This window comes from Stegodyphus dumicola, chromosome X1, assembly GCF_044657685.1.
Source record: "Stegodyphus dumicola isolate Sdum_Otavi_A_Nest chromosome X1, ASM4465768v1".
Lineage (NCBI taxonomy): Eukaryota > Metazoa > Arthropoda > Arachnida > Araneae > Eresidae > Stegodyphus > Stegodyphus dumicola.
Window position 1 is genome coordinate 79,213,667 of NC_140780.1, and position 15,581 is coordinate 79,229,247.

The 15,581-nt window shown below is 34.2% G+C and overlaps 1 protein-coding gene across 3 annotated transcripts in view; it reads right to left on the minus strand.

The window, feature by feature from the left end:
• LOC118196406 (uncharacterized) overlaps positions 1 to 8,976 on the minus strand; it is a 338,914-nt gene extending 329,938 nt beyond the window's left edge. Inside the window, exons 1-2 of one of the 3 annotated variants that reach the window (XM_085807757.1) lie at positions 8,574 to 8,976; positions 4,817 to 4,887 (exon numbers count right to left, since the gene is read on the minus strand). The gene's annotated coding sequence lies outside the window, so the exon portion shown is untranslated. The remainder of the gene's footprint in view (positions 1 to 4,816; positions 4,888 to 8,573) is intronic. The other 2 variants (XM_085807758.1, XM_085807756.1) reach the window with 2 other exon arrangements.
• Between the last annotated feature and the right edge of the window lie 6,605 nt (positions 8,977 to 15,581).

Genomic DNA, 15,581 nt, shown 5'->3' on the forward strand with positions numbered 1-15,581 from the left:
AAAACATTATGTGTTATTTATAATTCTACATTCAAAAATTGTACAGCTGGCAATTTAAGTCAACATTATGAAGCCAATCATAATCAGTTTTCTAATCAGTATCCATTAAATTCCAAATTAAGATCAGATAAACTTGCTTCTTTAAAACAGTCAATTTTAATGACCTTTAGAAATCAAGCTAATAATGTGGCTGAAGCCAGTTTTGTTATTGCCTGGAATATTGCTTGAGCACAATGCCTGACTGGAGAGGGAGAGTTTATTAAAAAAAACTTGAAAGATGTTCTTAAAGTTTTAGATTCAAATAACGCAGCATTGCACAAAGTTGTTTCTCATATTCCCATCTCGAGACACACAACCGAACGGCGCATAACTGCCATCAATACATCTCTTGAATATAATTTTAAAAAGGATTTGAAGACCTGTTAGCCCTTGACGAATCGACAGATATCACAGATCTTCTGCAATTGGCAGTTTTTTAAAATTTTGTTTCACCTGACTTCGTTGTTAAAGAAGAAATATTAGATTTAGTGGCACTTCAAGAGTCAACCCATGGTGTTGATATTAAAAATGCATTAGATTTCATAGTGAAAACTTTTGATGTGCCTCTTAATAAACTTGTAAGCATTGCAACTGATGGGGCTCCAGCAATGCTGGATAAAAAAAAAAAAAAATCGGTCGGTCTTACTGGGCTTTTAACAATTCATACCACATTCCCCAATTCATACCAATTCACTGCAAAATTCACCACGAACATCTCATTACAAAATACTTAAAATATCTTGATGTTATGACAACAGTGTTATACATTGTAAATTACATTCGCACCAATGCAAAAATCATCAACAATTCAAAAATTTCCTAGAAGAATTAAAGGACGAAGAACTTCCAAATGACATTAATTTCTTTTCCATTGTTAGATGGTTATCTAGCTAAAACATATTAAATCGATTTGTAGATTTGTTTGATCCGATAACTGCATTTCTAAAAGAAAAGGAAATAACCTATTCAGAATTAGGCGATGATGAGTAGTTACAAGACTTAATGTTTTTGACTGATGTCATGGAACATTTGCAAACACTGAATTTAGAACTGCAGGGGAAAGATAAACTAATATCTGACCTCTCACAGTGTATACAGTCAAAAGTCTTTAATCCGGACTCGTCGGGACTTCGGCGATTCTGGATTATCGTTTTTTCCAGATTATAGATCATCAGTTTAAATTTGGTAAGATGGCATGCAGAAATTATAAAATTAAAAATATGAAACCATAATTTATGAAATAAAGAGCAGTTATGATCTAAAGGGTATCAAAATTTACTAAAAAAAGCTTAATATTTATTTTTTACTTTATTAAACATTTCTTTCTTTACAAGCGCGCATGCGTAAAGCATACGTTACGCATAGTCGAAATTAGAAAATTGCAAACAGAAAACTATTTGATGTGTATTCGTGATATTTATAATGACGAGGAATTTGATTTAAATTATATCAAAGATGGAGTGCATCGAAATGAAATACTACATTTAGTAAGGAATTATAAGCTGAATAAAATAAAAAATCTGCCCTGAACATAAGGATAGTGCTGACAGATCAACTTCCAGTTCATTACGCGCCGCGACATCCCTCCCCTGCAGAGCAGCGTGGAATTAATAAACAGATTTCGGAATGGTTAGAGAAACAAAGGATATGCCTTTATCCATTTTTTGCAGCAATTCCGCTTTTTGTTTGATGGACATCGAAACATGCTTTCGCTTCGTAGATCCTTTAGCAGCTCCAGAATTGGAAATTCTTTTTGACATAATCGAAAGTTCAAACTTACATTTATAAAATTGCTCTAACAGTCTGCAAAAAAATAATAAGCCAGATCCAATTAGAAGATTAAGGAATAATGCAATCTGCAACATTAACTGAAATAGATAATTTTAGCTTAGCTTATACCGTCCGTTATACATTAAACACGCATGCGTAAAGGTATGATGTGCATGCGTAAAATGATACATTTATCCGCATGCGCAGAAAGTGTGTAGCTTTGAGGTCCGGCTTAAAGACTTTTGACTGTATTTAGTTTTCAAAGTAAATTACAACTTTTTCAAAAGGACATTAAAATAAAACATTTTGGCATCTTCCTTGAATTAAAAAAAACTTGTTCCAATATTAAACAAGAAAAACTCGACGAGTATATAAAAAAGCTAAAAGAAATATTGACGGAATTCCAAAGTAGATTTCAAGAATTGAAATATTTTAAATTTCGTTTCTCTCGATTTTTTCCGATTCCATTTGAAATTAACATAATTCAAGGTGAGTTTTCCATTTCCAATATAAATATGACCCAAAAAGCATCTGGAGAGTTATAATTAATAGAAATGCAAGAAGATCAAGCTCTACAATTAAAATAAAAGTCAATGCCGATTTCCGAAATTTGTACCAGAATCGAAGTATCCTGAACTTAAAAAGGCTGCACGTCGAATTATTTCAATATTCGGAATAACATACTTAGGTGAATCATTTTATTCCACTTTAAAATTCGTGAAATCCAAACACCGATCAGTATCAACTAACCAGCATCTCAAAAAATTACTGAGAAGTGCTGTCACCAATTATTTACCAAATTTTAAAGAATTATCAAGACAAGTAAAATAAATGCGTTTAATTTTTAATATTTAAATTCAATACACATATTTTCTACTTTTATTTATATGCTTTCAATAAATACAATTTCTGTAAAATAAAAATAAAATCTGTAAAATAATATCTTTTTCATCTTTAATACCTTTTTAATACGTATTTAATTGCGGCTCGCGAAAAATTTCAAATTTTGAAAAATGGCTCAGACTATCAAGGAGCTTGGCCCACTCCTGCTATATACATATAAAAAAAATATAATTTATTTATTATTATCAGTATAAAAAGTTTCGGTACTTTCTGATTATCCACACCGCCTACAGAAAAGTCATGAAACCATCATTGACTGCAAATAACATTTGTGAACTTGATGGCAACTAATTTTTCAGTAAGATTTTTTTACTCTGTTCTTCTCCCAATGCATAGAGCAATCTGTTTACACTTAAAAAACATCAAATAATTTCACAATGTCAGCATCATGCAACACTAGCATTGTTTATCGGCCACAATAAGTACCTGCTACATAACCTGAGTTACTGCATAACTAGTTTGCTGACATACATTTTGCCACGTGAATACATTTTTACAAAATTTTGTTGAAGATGCGGATAACTATAAAATATCTAAATTTCCATAACATTTTTAAAATGCATTTTTTAAAGATATTACTCTAATTTTATTCATAATGCATATTTAACCCTTTTGCGGCTGATAAACACAATATGAAAAGAAAATATACATCATAAACCTATAACATATCTCTTTTATATGCTCAGATAAAAATGACATGCAAAAATTATATATTCAGTAACATGTTTTACTTCTTTTAATAAATAGTAGAGCATATTCTGTCTTTCCAAACTGATCATCAATCAAGTAGCAAAGAAAATATTTGATTTTAAGAACTAAACAAACAACTGTTCTATCTTATAATTCTTAAATTACCAGATTAACAGAAACAGTTGTTGTGTGTATATGTCAAGCCAACTAACTAGGCTCATGATTTTATTTCTTGGGATGATTATTCAGGCATCCTAAAAATCAGAGCTGCTACAACTTGAAAAAGTGAAAAGTCATCCTGAGATATCATTTTTTCGGAGAACATCGGTAAGGTTTTTCAGGATATCCACCTGATATTAAATTTCTGCAATCATAACAAGACCAATTTGGAATGAATATTCAAAATGGTATTATTCTGCCAATAGGCGATTTACCTTACTTAACTGTGTAGTTACTTTACGGATTGATAGGTGGTGCCACTAAAATCATTGTTTTCACACATTTTATTTTCTTCCCCCATCTTATCCAAATTTCCATGATCAGATTTATTACTATTAATATTAATAATTTTTTATGTTTTGCAAACTCTTTATTTCTTCTGCTGTGTTTTATGCTGCACATAAGGAAACTTTCAATGTGCAAATAAAAGAGCGATTTTTTTTTTTTTTAGATTAGCCAGTTTAAATATTTCAATGAACTACTTGATATTAATATAACTAAAAGTGAGCCCCTAAATGTTATGGATATAGATTATATCAAAAATTGGTAAAAGAAGACATTATGGTCCAGTTTGGCGCGTTTTAAAAAAATTGCCAACTCGCCAAATCGGTTGTTTTCACGCGTTTTGGAAAATCGCTAACTCATCATAGCGGCATATTAGATGGTTGTGAATCTGAATTAATTCTGTAAACATGCAAAACTATCTAAAATAGGACTTCAAGAAAAACAACGAAAAAGGCGGAAAGCGCAGAATCTCCCACTGCTTGGCGCATTTTTAAGAATTAGACATACTTGGTATCCATGTACACATCAACCGATTTTCACTCAAAAAAAAAATCCAGAATTGCACAAAAATGGCATTGCACACTCCCTTTACTTTATTTATGTACACATCGACCTATTTTCACTTAAAAAGTCAAAGAAAATTGACAGAAATACAATTCTTCTTACTCTTGCAAACGCAAAACAAATAAGTGGACGATTCTGCACTTTACCTAAAGTATTTGAAAGTTAATAACTATGCGTTTTATAGGATCAACAATATTAAAAGTTTTCATAATATCATACACCATTTTTAAGAAAGTAGCAAAATGGAGTCAAGCGTTTTATCATGAAATTTAAGAAATTGTAATAAGCAGTAAATGAGCAATAAATGAACGGAAAGCATTGATTCATATTTAAGCCAAGAGTTTACCAGATTTGGCGCGATTTCGCTTCACCTGGCGACTGGACCATAATCTTCAGTCTAGCCCAAGAATTTCGTGCCTATAGTGAATGAAACAGATAGAAGGTAAGAAAAAATACATCCGATTTTGTGCTGCTATATTTAGTTGTTTCAAAATCTATTTATAAACAATTTGTTGTACGCAAAGTATTAAAAAAAGAGAGATAAATTAAAAACGCCGCTTAAGATAACAGTTATTTCATTTGCTTCTTATTTCAACTCTTTTTAACGTAAATGTGAAATTTATTTGAGAGTAAATTGATAAAAAATATCCGAAGACGGCATTTTAAAAACTCTTCATAAATTCAACATAAAAACTGCATATGAAAGAAATAATAAGCATAAACATTGCTTTTAAAAACAAAAGTCTGAAAAGAGGTGGTGCCATCTAGTTTAAAACTGATTAACTAACTAATGAAATTCTTTAGATCACCAGCTGAGACAATACCTTCAAGCTCCTTTATGCCAAAGAATGATGAGCTTTGCTTCTATCATTTCCTGCAATTAGCTAAACAAACAAAAAGTTTGTGAATCTATGTAAAAATTTCTGCCATGGATACAGAAATGACTAACCGATTCCTTAGTAAATTTAAGCTTACAACTTAGTTTGCAAATTTCATAAAACTTTGCGGTTAATCTTTGGAATATGGTAACAGGTAGTTTGGCGACATTTTGGTAAGGCGATAAAAGTTACTAGCTAGGACCTTAGCAGTGTACATGGATAAAGTCAACAGTGTGCGCAATGCCATTTTTGTGCAATTCTGGGATGTTTTTTTAAGTGAAAACAGGTCGACGTGTATGTGCAATTCTTAAATACGCGGCATGCAGTTTGAGATTCTGCACTTTCTCCCAATTTCGCACCTAATCTTCATCATGATTAAGCACTTTTGTTCTGTAAAAGTTCTAGCATAAGCGTAATTCGGCTAGCAGATTGTTGGAAATAAATGTTGAGTAAAAAAAAAAAAAACATGCCTTTACTTCGTGAAAACAAAATGGCATCCAAACAAAAACTAGCAGGTTGCTGTAGCAGGGTTGGTCGCCAAATTTTCGCCAAAAAACCGCCAAGTTACCACAATCCAAAGATTAACCGCTTTGTTCTTAAAAATCTAAATTTCAGGTCATCATTCAAGTTATATATTATTTTATGTAAATATTATATAAAATTTTTTTACAACTTTTTATTAAAGGCCACACTTGCTGCTTTTCTTTGGGAAGCGGCTGGCACATTTCCTTATTGTCTGGTAAGTCTGGTTTGACTTCTTTCCTCATGAAAATAATCTTTATAACCAAAGCTTGGATGACTACAATTTTTATTTAACATTTTGTCGGTAATTATGTATTATCCCATCAATCATGGCATACTGTCACCAAGAAGCATGATTTAGCACCATTTATGGATAAGCATGACATAACACAATGATAACATCTGCACTTTCGTTTGATGTAATGCAAATGAGTCTGGATAAGCTACCTATTGTTTTTATGTATAGAGATATAAATGAACTGTTACTGCTATACTTTTCCCTTGCATTAAGAAAAAAAAAAAAAACATGATTTAAATTTGGGACCTGCCTTCTACAAAACAGAAAGTAGTAGAATAATAAGTTATAGGTTCCTAACATAAAAAAGAAAAAAAAAAAAAAAAAAGAACACTAATGGACATGATTGGTCAGCTGAATATGTTCGGCTAAACAATAATAGACTGGGACAATTACCTGAGGGAAATTTGGTTAATCTTTGGAATATGGTAACTCGGCGATTTTTTTGGCGACCAACCCTGCTACAGCAACCTGCTAGTTTTTGTTTGAATGCCATTTTGTTTTCACGAAGTAAAGGCATTTTTTTTTTTTTTTTTTTTTTACTCAACAATTATTTCCAACAATCTGCTAGCCGAATTACGCTTATGCTAGAACTTTTACAGAACAAAAGTGCTTAATCATGATGAAGATTAGGTGCGAAATTGGGAGAAAGTGCAGAATCGCAAACTGCTTGCCGCGTTTTTAAGAATTTCACATACACGGTATCAATGTACATGTCGACCTATTTTCACTTAAAAAAACATCCCAGAATTGCAAAAAAATTGCACTGCGCACACTCTTGACTTTATCCATGTACACTGCTACAGTCCTAGCTAATAACCTTTATCGCCTAACCAAAATGTCGCCAAACTACCTGTTACCATATTCCAAAGATTAGCCGGAAATTTCTATTCACAGCAGCATAAAGAGAACATCCAATGAAACCAGAGGAGCAGAAAGACGATGTAAAAATGAACCAGGTCAAGTACTGACTGTTTACGAAATAAAGAAATGTTAGTTCCTTCATCATTACATAGTAATAATTGCCACAACTTTGGCAGAATTTCTACCAACTTTCGTTATTCAATGGTAACCAACGTTCACAGTTGATGGCATAATACACACATACCTCTTTTTTTAACTGCCAAAAATTCCACAAGTTGGGATTTTTCAAAAGGTGAAACAGCAGCTATTTATTTCTCGAAGAAAGATGTGCAAAAGAAATTGTATTCAATGTGAAATTAAAATCACTCAAGGCCAAAACAGCCTTTTCTCACTTACGTATGACTCATTTATTCACAGTATCACAAGAAGTTATTCCTTGTTAACCAATTCCTTGTTATCTCATCCTAATTTTAAAAGTACTAGATGCAACAAAATTGTGAAAATTAGCACACAATTCACAAAATACAAAGTAAAATATAATAATGTAGGCCTTGCTATAAACAAGAGATCACGTTCCTAAAAAACCTAGATTGTTTGAATGATTCTCCAGTAAAATTAGAAATTGTTCCTTGATGCTGCTCCTGATTGTTCTATTTTATCTAATATAGAGCCAAATGTACAAGAAAAGAAATAAGCCAAAATGCACCTCTACGACACCAAAAATGCACAATATGGCTTTAATGAAAAAGTATGGATTTTGTTTTACGGTTTCGATTAATATTTCCAAAACTATTACTCAGAATTTAATCTTAGTTTCCCTTGTTCAATTGAACATGGCAAAACATACAAAGACTACTTGCCTATAGGACGGTAGGCTTATGAAAGACATTTTTCGGAAAAATATCTATAATTCAAGTTATCAAGAAGACACCCATGTAGCCAGCTGATAATTTAATCTTGAGTATTAGCTTAAGTTTACACATTTGGCCAATATGGAATACTGCAATTTAGTCTTCATAGTTTACCAAATAATACTTTACAGAAAATGCATTATATACCAGATATCCTGAAATGTTTCTCAGCAATTTGAAACCTACACACTGCCAACACACTTTAGAAACTCGTTCTTAATTTCCTTCCTCTTTTTGATTACTAATGCTTTTTTTCACAATCTAAAATTTACCAAAACACCGGGGGGGGGGGAATTAAATGATTACATAGTAAAAACTCCAAAACTTCACAACACATAACCTTAATTCACAAGAATCACCAAATTGCAATACAAAAATAATTATAAAGAAAAAAAAAAAAAAAGAGAGAGAGAGAGAGATCAGACTTAATTTTGATCAAGTAGTAACGCGATTTCACTGATTATTTATACGCACTGTATCAAGTTTATTTGTTTCATCTTTATTAAAGATACTACAATTGTATCACTTAGGTAAAATACAACAACATTCGATAATGAGACCCACAAAATACTTTACTTTATATGCATTTTTCATTTTTAAGCAGATTTAAATTACATAAGCTCACTAAATTACCCTAGATGAAAATGTAATTTTGCAACGAATTCCGGATGGTGAATTGCATTTTCCACTTCCCTTTCTAAACACATACAAAATCAAAACAAACTGCTAACCAAGTTATGAAAAGCAGAACAACCTAGACTGAAGCTCACTGTCACTGCGCAAGAGTTCGAATTACGTACTGTCAGATCCCGTGACTCTGACATGCCAATACCGTCAAACACTATTGGCTTGAGTATCAAGGTCGGTAGAAGAACAAGTTAGCTTCACGAAAGACGTTCTAGCTCTTTATTCGCTGCAATGTCGCGGAAGTTCTCTCTCCTTGATGATGATGAAGATCATATTTTATTCTCGAGTGTCAAGATGCAGAAACATTTTTTTTTACTCGGATTCAGATAAGCAGTCAAGGGGAAAGAGAAAGAATAACAGTGTAGTAGGAGGGTGGGAGGGAGTGAGAATAAATTCTGGTCTGCGCTAGCGGTGGTGAATGGGGGATGAGCTCAGTGACGGTACAAGATGAAGCAGCAGGTGTTGGTGTAAACCGTAGAGTCAATTAATCGTGAATAAGTCAAATATGGTATTATTTGTTTGGGCAGGATGTCAGTGGGATAACGATGTTTTTCTCTGGAGTGCGAGGAGTGTCTGAAAGTGCTAATCAGGCTATTACTGTGGGACTGTACTGAGTGAAAGAAGTTGACCGCTAAGCGTTTCATATAGTCTTGTATAGGTTCTATTTGAAGGTCTCTGTGAATGTAAATGTTTGTAATGAACTAAGGAGCATTGATAATTTCTCGTATGATTTTATTTTGTAGTACTTGTGATTGTTTAATATTGGTTTTAGCTGCATGTCTCCAGATCGAAGCTCCATAAAGGAGGGCTGGACGAAGTGTGGAGCGGTATAAAATTTATTTGTTAGTTGTAGATAAGTTGCTTTTTCTATCAAAAAGAGATCGCATAGTTGCTGAGGTGATTTTAAATTTTTGTGCTACTCAGTGGAAGTGGGTTTGATCCAGGATGACTCCAAAGTATTTGGTTTCATTAATCCAGTCTATTTCTTCATCAAATATTTCAGGGTGTGGAGGGTAATAGTTCATGTTTCCTGTACGGAAAATTATTGCCTTGGTTTTGGTTGGTGTTAATTTTAATCCTGCAAAGGGTGAGCCATTTTTCGAGTTTTATGAGATCGTTTTGTGGTTGGTTTCTTACGGCGATTGCTGTGCGGGCTTTAGTAAGTTTGGCGGTGTCATCGGCAAAGAGTGCAAGTTGAACAGAAGGGTCCTTTAGGGATGTCTTGCGTATAAATATAAAAAAGATACGACGAAAGTGCCGACTCCGGTGGGACACCAGCTTTGATTACTCTGGTGGTAGAGTAAGCAGTTCCAATTTTTATTCTGCTCTCTCCTTAGAACAGCACAGGCATCTCCATTGTTAAGCTGAATGAAATTTTTTACGCGTCTGTAAAACTTAATTTGTCTTTTTAACCCAAATATTGTTAAGTTTATTGTTTCATAAGGAATAGTAGGCACTGTGCAACAGCATTATGCTTTAGTAAGGTCGGCCAAAAAAAATAATCAGGAAAACATACCATTTTCATAACACTATAATGTGTCGTGAACTGATTTAATTTTTAAATTAATTTCGCAGACGTTGAAATTCGTTAATATACGGAAAAACTTCAATACATTTATTGGCATTTAAAGCGAGAGTAGAGAGACAGAAATAAATCTGAAAAGTTAAATTATGAAAATAACTTATAACATACGCTAATGTTTCTGAAAAGTGCAACACCATGAAGGAATTGTGCAAATTAAACCAAACTTACAAGAAATGTAAACTGAGGAAAGACTTGCAAATGTTTCGAATTGCAAAAGGGCGAATGCGCGTGCGTGGAATTCCCCCCCCCCGGCATCTTGCCCGTGAAAGTAAAGATTTCGGTGTAGTGTACTAGAAGCATACTATACCTTCGGGAAGAAGACACTATACTTAGAAGTACACTATACTTTATAAATCGGGGGTGCCTCCCCCTTCTATTCCATCAAGTCCATCGCGAAGCTAATTTTTGTTGATCGTCGATCGCTCGCAATGACTGAAGTACCGTGTACAATTGATTGGGATGAAATGCCAAAGTTGACGCCCTTGGTGTCTTAACACCTTATCTCATTCAGAGGCCTATGTATTCCGTTGTATAATATGAATTTTCCTTCATTGAGGAAAAACATCTAAAAGTCTAGTCACTAATCCCTACATTTCTTTTCTTTTTGTATAAGAAATTTACCCACTGAGAATCCATTAAACAACACACAAGGATCATTCTTGCAAGAAGGGAGTGATTTCTTAAAGGGGAGAGCATTAGGTTCAAGATTCCTGTCCTTTCAAGCCTCATACAGATGCGAACGCCTCGTCTTCGAAAGGTTAATACATTCTGGGAATTTGCCAAGTTCATAAATTCCTAGATTTCTGACAGCCTGACACTGTGCTCTCCGCCCATCCAGCACAATACATTTGACTTTTGTTTTACACTTGTGACCAGACATAATGCGTGAACGCAACTGTTAGGGCTCCACTCATCGAAGAACATGGTCAGTTTGCTTGAATATTTAGTAGTGTCATACGGTAGCTTCTTTTCTATTGTATAAACACTATTATTATTAATCGATATTATTTATCCTCAGTGACCACTTAGGGTTTCAATTTTTCTTCTGTTTAAAATGTAAGTACAGTCGGTCACAAAAGTATTCGAACACCGGCACCCATTCAGAATTTTTTTTTTCGTTGAGAAACAAAAGGGTCTCCAGAGTCTATCTTGGCTCAAAGGAAAAAACAAAAGGATGGCTCATGTCAAATTTGGCTAGATGTAGGGAACGAAATGCAACATGATACTTTTCCGTTGAGAAACAAAAGGGTCTCCAGAGTCCATCTTGGTTCGATGGGGAAAAAAACAAAAGGATGTCTCGTGTCCAAATTTGGCTAGGTGTATGAAAAAAAATACAACATGACACGCAAAGTGTCGCTGCGGCCCGTCTCGGTTTGCAAAGAGTGAAAACCCAAAAGGGTCTCCAGTGTCTCTCTTTGTTGGATGAGAAAACAAAAGGATGGCTCATGTCCAATTTATTTAGGTGTGGGAAAAAATATAACGTGACCTATCTGGGTGAGATGTCTCCAGCGATCCAGTATGGACTTTTCCCCCATCTGCAATGGGTGACATCTATAAACAATTCCATTCAAATCTCTTCGAAATATAAGAAACATCTAGCTCGTGTAAGGCTCAGAAATTGTAAGGTATTCCCAAAGAATTCCACTTCCTGACAAAGAAAAACATCCTAGGTGCAGATGAGGTAGAGAGAGAAAAAGCATGTTGCACCATGGAGAGCCCGCACGGTTCTGAATAGAAAACGTGGAATACTTTTATAGAAAAGAGATGAAAGTGAAAGTAAAAGCCAAATCCTCCTGGCTGGAAAATTTTCTCTTGGTTGCCGACTGGGAAAAAATTCTCAGAGCTCAGAAAAAAAATCTGAGATGTGTAAAGAAAAAAAAAAGTTTTCTTAATTTTTACCATGTCTTCTAGACATGATAAAAATTAAATCTACCCCCCCCCTTTTGTCTGGGAATGCTGTCTCACCATTTCCAAAAATAGACCATGACTCATTCTTGGAATTATGTTTTACAAAGGATGAGTCATGGTGTTTGGGTTTCTCCATTCCAAAGTAAACAAAGTGAAGACATCAAATTAATAGAAAAAAAGAAAGAGGTGTTTTTTTTAGCTCAGAATTTTTTTCTGAGCTCTGGAAATTTTTTTCCCATTCGATAGCCAAGAAATATTCCAGCCAATACGATTTCATTTCTTACTTTCACTTTCAGTTCATTTCTTATATCTATAAAAACATTCTGCGTTTCTGTTCAGATCAGCGTGGGTTGTTGACGATGCAACATCTCTACTTCATCCCACAACCAGGAAGAAAAGATGTTGTTTAATGAGGAATTCTTTTGGCTTTCGAAAACAACGATGACATGATGATTGTAATATATTTCTGTTCTAATCCGTGGGGGTTGCGGAAAATACATTCTCTGTACGCAATCCCACACCCAGGAAGAACAGAAAATGTTTTAAAAGGAATACTTTGGCCTGACGTTTGAAAACAAAAAACAATGATCACAGGGCTGTTGGGATAGGATGAGAACCCATGATGATGTTGTGCGATGGGGCTAATCTTTTCTCTTAAACGGATCTTCTTCTAAACATCCAAGGTATGATTGTTTCCATAGATGAAAGAAAACAATACCTATTTTCTTTTTTCCAAGAAAAGTATCCTCAATAATGTTGTTGAAAAGGTTAAAGGGATATTTTCTCATGGAACTATTGGACCGCTCCTCTATGGTGTTGTCGGAAGGGATATCGCATTCAAACCCTTTTTACCGACTCACAAATCACGAAAGGAGTGGCCTTCCAGCATCCAGTGCACCCAGCTTCCCTTACAGAGTTCCGTGAAGGAGGATCGTGGGTACTGAATTCTATTTCTGTGTGTTGTTTCTCAAAGACCCACAGGATAAAATCCATCTTCCTCCCTCGCGATTGACTAAAAGAATTCCTCTTCTTGAGAAAGAACATCCTACGTCCAGAGGAGGTAGAGAGAGAAAAAGCATGTTGCACCTTGGACAGCCCGCAAGGTTTTGAACAGAAAACGTGGACTACTTATATAGAAAAGAGTTGACAGTAAATCGCGTTGGCTGGAAACATTTCTGTTGGCTGTCGACTGGGAAAAAATTCTCAGAGCTCAGAAAAAAATTCTGAATCGTGGAGAAGAAAAAAGAAAAAAAAAATTATATATTATATAATATATATTATAAATACTTTTTGTTAATTTTTATCATGTCTTCTAGACATGATAAAAATTAACTCTACCCTCCTTTTGTCTGGGAATGTTGTCTCACCCTTTCTAAAAATAGACCATGTATACTAATATACTACAAACGGACTTTAACGCCTGTTCTCAGTATGTAGCTATACAAATTTGAAGGTAAAATAAAATAAAAAAAAGACATCTTTTTTGGGGGAAAAGGAGTGGATTTGTATAGGAATGTACTACAAACGGACTTTAACGCCTGTTTTCAGTATATAGCTATACAAATTGGAAGGGAAAAAAAATAAAGAAAGACATCTTTTTTGGGGGGAAGGCAGTGAATTTGTATAGGAATATACTACAAACTTACTTTAATGCCTCTTTTCAGTATATAGCTATACAAATTTGAAGGTAAAAAAATAAAAAAAAAGATATCTTTTTGGGGGAATAGGAGTGAATTTGTATAGGAATATACTACAAGAACATCATGGGTCCAAGAATTGAAACTGAAAGCCAAAAAAAGAAATGTTAGACTTGGAAAAAAATTTCAGAGCTAAGCAAAAATTTTGAGTTGGAAAAAAAAAAGTCCTTCCTTTTTCTTTCTTAATTTGATGTCTTCATTCTTTTGACTTTCTAAAAGGTCAGAAAAGTAAGGACATTAAATTAAGAAAGAAAAAAGGAAGGATATTTTTTATTTACAACATGGAAAATTTTTACAGAGCTCTGAGAATTTTTCCCAGTCGGTTTCTAGAAGCAACTCGCTAATGTATTTAAACCACTGGCGTTTCAGCTTCAGATCAGTCTGTGCTGTGCACTCAATTTGGATACACGCTTCTCACTCTCCTGGGAAGAGCTTCTGTGAAGGTATGTGAACATTTTTTTTTTACTCTTTTGTATTTCATAGACTAGAAATATTTATTGAGTCACCCATTTTATAGAAATGTATTCTTATTTCCTTTCAATACTTTGACGTAGGGTAACATTTTTTCCCTGCTACTCGTTTTGCTTTTCAAGGCTAGAAATGTTTTACTCAATAGCCGTTTTTATAGAAAACATGCTATTATTTCGTATACTGCTATATTTTGTGAAATTTTAACAAGTGACTTTCAACAAGGCAAGATCATGTGATCCACAGGTGACTCATCAGTCAGGAAAAACAGATCACGAATTTATCAATCGTATACTGATATATTTTGTGAAACTTTAACAAATCCTTTTCAACAATGCAAGATCTCGTGATCCACAGCTGGCTAGAGCAGTCAGTATAATCGGATCACGATTGTTACATCGTATACTGATATATTTTGTGAAATTTTAACAAATGACTTTCAACAATGCAAGATCATGTGATCCACAACTGACTCCATCAGTCAGGGTCAACGGATCACGATTGTTCCATCGTATACTGATATATGTTGTGAAACTTTAACAAATGCTTTTCAACAAGGCAAGATCATGTGACTCACAGCTGACTCCATCAGTCAGGATCAACGGATCATGATTTTTTCAAACGTATACTGATATATTTTGTGAAACTTAAAAAAATTCCTTCCAAGAAGCCAAGATCTCGTGATCCACAGCTGATTCCATCAGTCAGGAAAAACGGATCACGATTTTACCAATCGTATACTGATATATTTTGTGAAACCTTAAATAATCCCTTTCAACAGGACAAGATCTCGTGATCCACAGCTGGCTAGATTAGTCAGGATTAACGGATCACGATTGTTCCATCGCATACTGATATATTTTGTGAAACTTTAACACATCCTTTTCAACAAAGCAAGATCTCGTGATCCACAGCTGACTCCATCAGTCAGGATAATGGGATCACGATTTTTCCATCGTATACTGATATATTTTGTGAAACTTTAACAAATGCTTTTCAACAAGGCAAGATCATGTGACTCACAGCTGACTCCATCAGTCAGGATCAACGGATCATGATTTTTTCAAACGTATACTGATATATTTTGTGAAACTTGAACAAATCCCTTTCAACAAGGCAAGATCTCGTGATCCACAGCTGACTAGACCAGTCAGGATCAACGGATCACGATTGTTCCATCATACACTGATATATATTTTGTGAAATTTTAACAAATGACTTTCAAGAAGGCAAAATCTCGTGATCCACAACTGACTCCATCCGACAGGAAAAACGGGTCACGATTTTCTCAATCGT